This window comes from Lampris incognitus, chromosome 10, assembly GCF_029633865.1.
Source record: "Lampris incognitus isolate fLamInc1 chromosome 10, fLamInc1.hap2, whole genome shotgun sequence".
Classification (NCBI taxonomy): Eukaryota; Metazoa; Chordata; class Actinopteri; order Lampriformes; family Lampridae; genus Lampris; species Lampris incognitus.
Window position 1 is genome coordinate 11,638,507 of NC_079220.1, and position 7,193 is coordinate 11,645,699.

Below are 7,193 nucleotides of genomic sequence, written 5' to 3' on the forward strand. Positions count from 1 at the left end.
CTGTAACCATCCCCTACTAGGTAGCAATGTCCTTGCAGAGATTATCAAAGAAAACGCAGGGCAGCACGATAGGCTGGATGTTACAGCTATACTTAAAGAAGCTTTGAGTGTCACTGAGAACACAGTGGAGGCCTAAGTTTCTGTTCTCCAGATAATGGCCCCTGAGGAGACACCACCCCAGTGTAATGTAAGAGTGAGTAAGAAAAGTCTAACTATTCCCGCAGGCCAAATCAGAGAAGTGAGATGCAAGGTTAGGGGGTGGCACAAGGTTGTTTCAGCCTAGTCCAGAGAATAACTACCCTGAAGGTTTAGAGCTGTTTCCAGCTCTAGTAGGTGTTCCTTGTGGGTCAGCAAAATGTACTTTAGTCCCCATTCAGAACTCCACTAGGCATGATATAGTATATCTAGCACAGAGAACAATCCTTGGAACTCTCGAAGTCATTGATGTGAAACCAGTCAAGTGTCCCACTTTGAGTTCTGAGCCCACACCCCAACCCACTGCCCAAACATGCTCAGCTCAGTTGAGTACAGACCAACAGACTAATATGAGCAAAGGGAAAGACAGACACTCAAAAGCGCAAACGACAAAATATAAGTGGCATCCACCTGTTGACCTGTCACATCTCGGAGAAGATGAACAGAAAATAGTTAGCCACATGTTATTCAACGAGTCAGATGTGTTCGCCAAGGATGATGCAGATATAGGTTGCATCCCAAACCTGCAACTCAAAATCCACCTAAAAGACGAAACACCAGTTCAAAAGACATACAATGCAATTCCAAAGCCACTGTACAGAGAGGTAAAGGTATATGCAGAACCTGCTCGACCATGGATGAATCAGAAAATCCACCTCACCGTATTCCTCTCCCATGGTCTGTGTTAGAAAAAAAGACACGAGCCTACGTCTATGCGTTGATTTCCGTGGGCTGAACAGCAAAACAGTCCCTGACCGCCATCAACTCCCACGCATCCAGGATCTGCTGGATAACCTTGGAGGCTACTTGTGGTTTTCAATACTCGACCAAGGCAGTGCATACCACCAGGGCTTTGTCGATGAAGGCTCCAGGCATCTGATGGCTTTTAGTACGCCTTGGGGGCTGTATGAGTGGCTCCGCCTCCCCTTCGGCCTGACCAACGCTACAGCAGCCTTCCAGAGATGTATGGAAGGTGTTCTTGATGGTCTGAGGGACGAGTGCTGCTCCCCATACCTGGATGACGTACTTTGCTTTTCCAAAACCTGTCATGACCACGTGGAGGATCTGAAAAGAGTGCTGTGTCTCTTACAGGAGCATGGTGTGAAGTTACGCCCAAAGAAATGTGAGTTGTTCAAGCGCCGAGTGAGGTATGTTGGACGCCTGGTGTCAAGTGAAGGTGTTCAGGTAGACCCTAAGAACATGGAAGCAGTGCTTCAGTTGAAGGAGAAGGAACCAAAGAACGTGGGAGAAGTCCGCGCTCTGCTAGGGTTCTTAGGCTACTATCGATCCTTCATTCAAGACTTTTCCAGGATAGCACGGCCGCTGTTTAAGCTTCAAGAGGGCCCCAGGGAGTCTAGTGAGCACCCTGTTACATCTACGTCTGCCAAGGCTACACTGAAGGGCACAAAGAGTGGCCAATTGCCATCCAAGACACCCATACAATGGACCCCCGAACACAGTGCTATCGTGTCTCACCTGGTCAACATGTTGACCAACCCCCCCCATCTTGGCATACCTAGACTTCAATTTACCATTCGTCTTATACACCAACGCATCCAACGAAGGCCTGGGGGCAGTGCTCTATCAGGAACAGGGAAATAAACGCCGTGTCATTGCTTATGGATCCAGCACACTCACACCTGCTGAGAAGAATTACCGCCTCCATACTAGCAAACTCGAGTTCCTTGCCTTAAAGTGGGCGATCTGCGATAAGTTTAGGGACTACCTGTATTACGCACCCACTTTCACGGTATACACAGATAATAATCCCCTAACTTACGTTTTAAACACGGCCAAGTTAAGCACTGTTGGACATTGCTGGGTGGGTGAGTTGGCCGACTTCCATTTTACGATCAAATACAGGCCAGGCAAGGCAAATATCGATGCTGATACCCTCTCTCGGTATCCATTGAAACTCCAAAACCACATGAGAGAATACACAGAGACCATGCCCCCCGATGTCGTCTCCGCCAACTGGCAAGGGGACAAGGCCAAAAGAGACGAGGTTGTGCCATGGATGGCAGCATTACAGCTGGGTTCCATTGATGATGACTCACCTCCTACGAGCATGCCCATGTACACCCCTGAGGACATCAGAGCTGTGCAGAAAGAGGATGGATGAAAGAGGATGGAATCCTAACGATAAAGACAAGAGACAGATGGGACTGGAAACACGAAGACTGATACATGAGTGGAACAAACTCAGACTTGACAAGGGATTCTGTACAGGCAGACAGAACAACATAAACAACTCGTTCTTCCCAAGACACTCAAGTCCACTGTACTAAAACACCTGCACGATGACATGGGACACATCGGGGCTGACAAAGTCATCCACCTGGTGAGGCAGAGGTTTTATTGGCCATTCATGCAGCGAGAAATCGAAGATTATATCATTCGCCAGTGCCAATGTATTAAACAGAAGCGACCCACCATCCCAGAGAAAGCACCAATGGGCTCGATTACAACCAACAGTCTCTTTGAGCTCATTTCTGTTGATAACCTCCATCTTGAACCAAGCCGAGGAGGCTACGAGTACATCTTAGTCCTGGTAGATCACCTCACACGATTTGCACAAGCCTACCCGACTGAGAACAAGTCAGGCAAAACCGCAGCGGAGAAGATTTTCTATGACTTTGTTCCACGCTTCGGGTACCCTCAAAAGCTACATCACTATCAAGGCGGGGAGTTTGAGAACAGACTATTCCAACGACTTCAGCAGCTGGCGGGAATTCTCAAACCACCCCCTATCACCCACAGGGGAACCCTGTTGAATACCTAAATAGGACGCTTCTTCAGATGCTCCGCACCCGGCAGGAGACAAAAAAAGCTGAGGGGAAAGATCACCTGCCAAACATGGTCCACGCTTACAATTGCACACATCACGAAGCGACAGGCTACTCACCCTTCTTCCTCCTGTTTGGAAGAGCTCCGCGGTTGCCCATCGATTTGCTCTTTGATCACGAACCTCAGCAGCAGGCACAGAACCGACAGGAATATACACAGAAATGGGCTTCTCGGATGCAGGAGGCATATAAGATTGCCTCGGAAAACAGCAAAAGGAAAAAAACTACTATGATCGAGGTGTCAAGGGAATCATGCTTCAACTCAGTGATCATGTACTCGTCAGAAATATGTCTGAGAGAGGCAGTCCAGGCAAACTTCGTGCATATTGTGAGGAAAAGGTCCACCACGTGGTTGAAAGGCTGGGAGATGGTCCTGTGTATAGAGTTCAAGCAGAGACCGGGGACGGGATCCCCCGTGTGCTTCATCGTAACCTCCTGCTGCCAGTAAATGATTTGTCAGTCGAGCTGGAACAGGACTGTCATGGACAAAAGAAACCACAAAGACGGAGACAACAACAATCAAACGACAGAGAGACAGTAGAGGAGGACTCCAATGAGTATGTGGAGGAGGAAGAATTCTCCTACAACTTCTGACATTTAACTGTATACGAAAGGAAGACAGAGTTCCATCACCTCAGGTGGAGCAACACTGTAAGCTTAGAGCTGCAGCACCAGAATATCAGCCAACATGTCAGGAGGCTGAGTTCGGCGAAGTGCAACAGCAAAATGAACCTGCTGTAAGACCAGAGTCAGTACGAGTACCAACACCTGCTAATATGCCATCGGCTGTGGGAGCTCAGGAGCAACCCGAGGGGGATGATACTATGGACCATGGAACTCGAGGGGAATCTGGAATGGTGGTTGAACCTGTCTCAGAGTCAGGGGATGAGGAGGAGCCGCCCTTGAGAAGGTCTGCCCGGGAAGTAAGACCCAGAGGGATGTTTACATATGAACAGTTAGGGCAGCCCACTTACCACCCATGGAAACTAGGAGCAAATGTAATGTTGACCTATATGCCTTACCCCATTCCTACCTACCCAATACATCCCGAGGCCTGTTACAACCCTACACAAGCAGTGCGGACATACTAGACGCAAAACGGAAGACCTGAATGAACAAAGGACATGAGAGACTCTGACACTGACAGACACTGACCGTGACGTTACAGCTAGACAGCTGACTTGTTTAGTTCTAGATGTTCGGAGACATCTCTGAAAGCAGGGGAGAGTGTAAGGGATTGAGAAATTGCCTTCATTAAAAGTTTAGAATAACCCCCCCTATTTTTTGAATTAAATACAATGTGGGTTTACACCACCAAGTCAGTAGGTGGCGCTGTAGCGCTTCTGGGGATCAGTACGAAAGAGCAAAGCTTCCTTAAGCCAGACCGGAAATAAACTGGCGCGAGCTTGAGTGACAACGTATTTTCATCGTGCCTCTCTTTTTGATTCACAGATCCACAGTGCTATTTAGCCTGTGTATCATTTGCTGCTGCTCTGGATATCCCCTAGGTTTGGGGCCGGTAACATATGTGTGGTATTGTGGAGATTGGAGGAAAGTAGAGACAGACAATTTCTCTCATTTTATTGCTGACTGGTCGACAAAACGTCACATTTCTGTATTTGCGTACAGTTTATAGCAATTCACTCACGTATAAGTTTTTTGCTGTCTCGCTGTTGCGAAAAAGACAAATGTTAATAATTTTCACTTACCCAATTCTAGGCCCAGTGATGGCTTGGCAGCCTGTCCAGGATGTCTCCCCGCCTGCTGCCCAATGACTGCTGGGATAGGCTCCAGCTTCCCCGTGACCCTGAGCAGGATAAGCGACTTGGATAATGGATGGACTTACACCCAGTTGTGACGAGGTGCTCCACATGCTGCTTGCTGTTTGCTCAGGGTTGGCTGAAGAGGACGCCGAGGCAGGAGATGGAGATTGGCGCAACGTGTCAAACACGGTACACTGGTTAATTTGTACACCGTGTAGGTGAAGGTGTTTGGCCATATACACTACCGTTCAAAAGTTTGGGATCACCCAAACAATTTTGTGTTTTCCATGAAAAGTCACACTTATTCACCACCATATGTTGTGAAATGAATAGAAAATAGAGTCAAGACATTGACAAGGTTAGAAATAATGATTTGTATTTGAAATAAGATTTTTTTTACATCAAACTTTGCTTTCGTCAAAGAATCCTCCATTTGCAGCAATTACAGCATTGCAGACCTTTGGCATTCTAGCTGTTAATTTGTTGAGGTAATCTGGAGAAATTGCACCCCACGCTTCCAGAAGCAGCTCCCACAAGTTGGATTGGTTGGATGGGCACTTCTTTGAGCAGATTGAGTTTCTGGAGCATCACATTTGTGGGGTCAATTAAACGCTCAAAATGGCCAGAAAAAGAGAACTTTCATCTGAAACTCGACAGTCTATTCTTGTTCTTAGAAATGAAGGCTATTCCATGCGAGAAATTGCTAAGAAATTGAAGATTTCCTACACCGGTGTGTACTACTCCCTTCAGAGGACAGCACAAACAGGCTCTAACCAGAGTAGAAAAAGAAGTAGGAGGCCGCGTTGCACAACTGAGCAAGAAGATAAGTACATTAGAGTCTCTAGTTTGAGAAACAGACGCCTCACAGGTCCCCAACTGGCATCTTCATTAAATAGTACCTGTTAGAGCCTGTTTGTGAGTTGTCCCAGGCAGAATCCTATCCAGGACACCACCCAGTGACTCCAAAAAGGTTGGATACTCCAAACTGCTATTCGGTTATAAGCACAAACAACAGATTGAGCCTTCCCCCCGAGCAACTCACAGTCATATAGAGGCGACCCTCTCATTCCCTAGGGAGAACTCCAACACGGCAGCGCTCAACCAGGGACTTGTGAGAATCCCTACACCTACCCGGCGCTTGTCACCTTGGCCAACTCCAGAAAAGTAGAGTCCAGCCCTTCCCCAGGAATTTGGTACCAGAGCCCATGCTATGTGTGGAGGTGAGACCAACTATATCTATTTGGTACCGCTCCACCTCCCGCACCAGCTCAGGCTCCTTCCCTGCCAGAAAGGTGACATTCCATGTCCTGAGGATCAATCTGCGATAACGGAAGTCGGCACGCCCCAGTCCCCACCTTTGCCTGCCGCCCAGCCTGCATTGCACCCTACCCCAGTGCTCAACTCCACGTGTGGTGGGTCCACAGTGTGATGACTCCATGTTGTTTTTTTGGACTTGGCCCGACCGGGCCCCATGGGCAAAGGCCAGGCCACCGGACACTCGCCGGCAAGCTCCCTTCCCAGGTCTGACTCTGGGGGGGGGGGTTCCCTTTTCTGGGTGTAGTGCTGTAGCTCTACTGGTGTTCTTTCATTGGGTTTCTTGGGAAACCAAGAAAGTTTGTTATTTCAAGTTGGTGTTTCTTGGGAAACCAAGAAAGTTGGGAAACCCTAGTCTGTCTGTGTCGTCATATTGGGTTCAGCGTTGCAGCCTCAATTAAAACCACAGCATTGTAAGATGGCGACAGGTATACTCTTAGCGCCCCCCCCTCCCCCCAGTTCAGGGATGGTCGTTCTTCACATAGATGGCCTCTTTGACTCCGCGTTCAAACAAACGTTCCTCCCTATCAAGAATGTGCACATCCTCATTGAAAGAGTGGCCACTGGTCTGTAGATGGGAGATGTACAAGTCACAGTAATCCTCCTAGCATTTAACAGTGTACAGTTGCTCTTGTTTGTGCCGGGGGACCCGATCCTTGGGGTGGACCAATTTCTGGCACAGTGTGTTTTGGGGTTTGAAAGCAACTAAGATACGATGCTTGGAAAATATGCATCTCAACTCTTCTGACACTCCTGCCACATACAATATCATCACTGTTTTACGCTTAGGCAGCTGTTGTCCTTCTCTCTTCGATCGGCTGGTGCGCTGTTTGGGTGTCTTCCTGGCATTGACAAACGCCCAGTTAGGATAACCACATTTAATCTGGGCCTCTTTAATGTGGGATTTTTCCCTTTCCCCAACCGCTGTGTTGGTGGGGACGTTAGCAGCTTGGTGGTACAGCGTCCTGACGACTCCTAGTTTGTGCTCCAGTGGATGATGAGTCAAACCTTCAGTACTGATCAGTATGTATTGGTTTACGGTAAACATCAACAATCAAATGTCCCCCATCTCCAA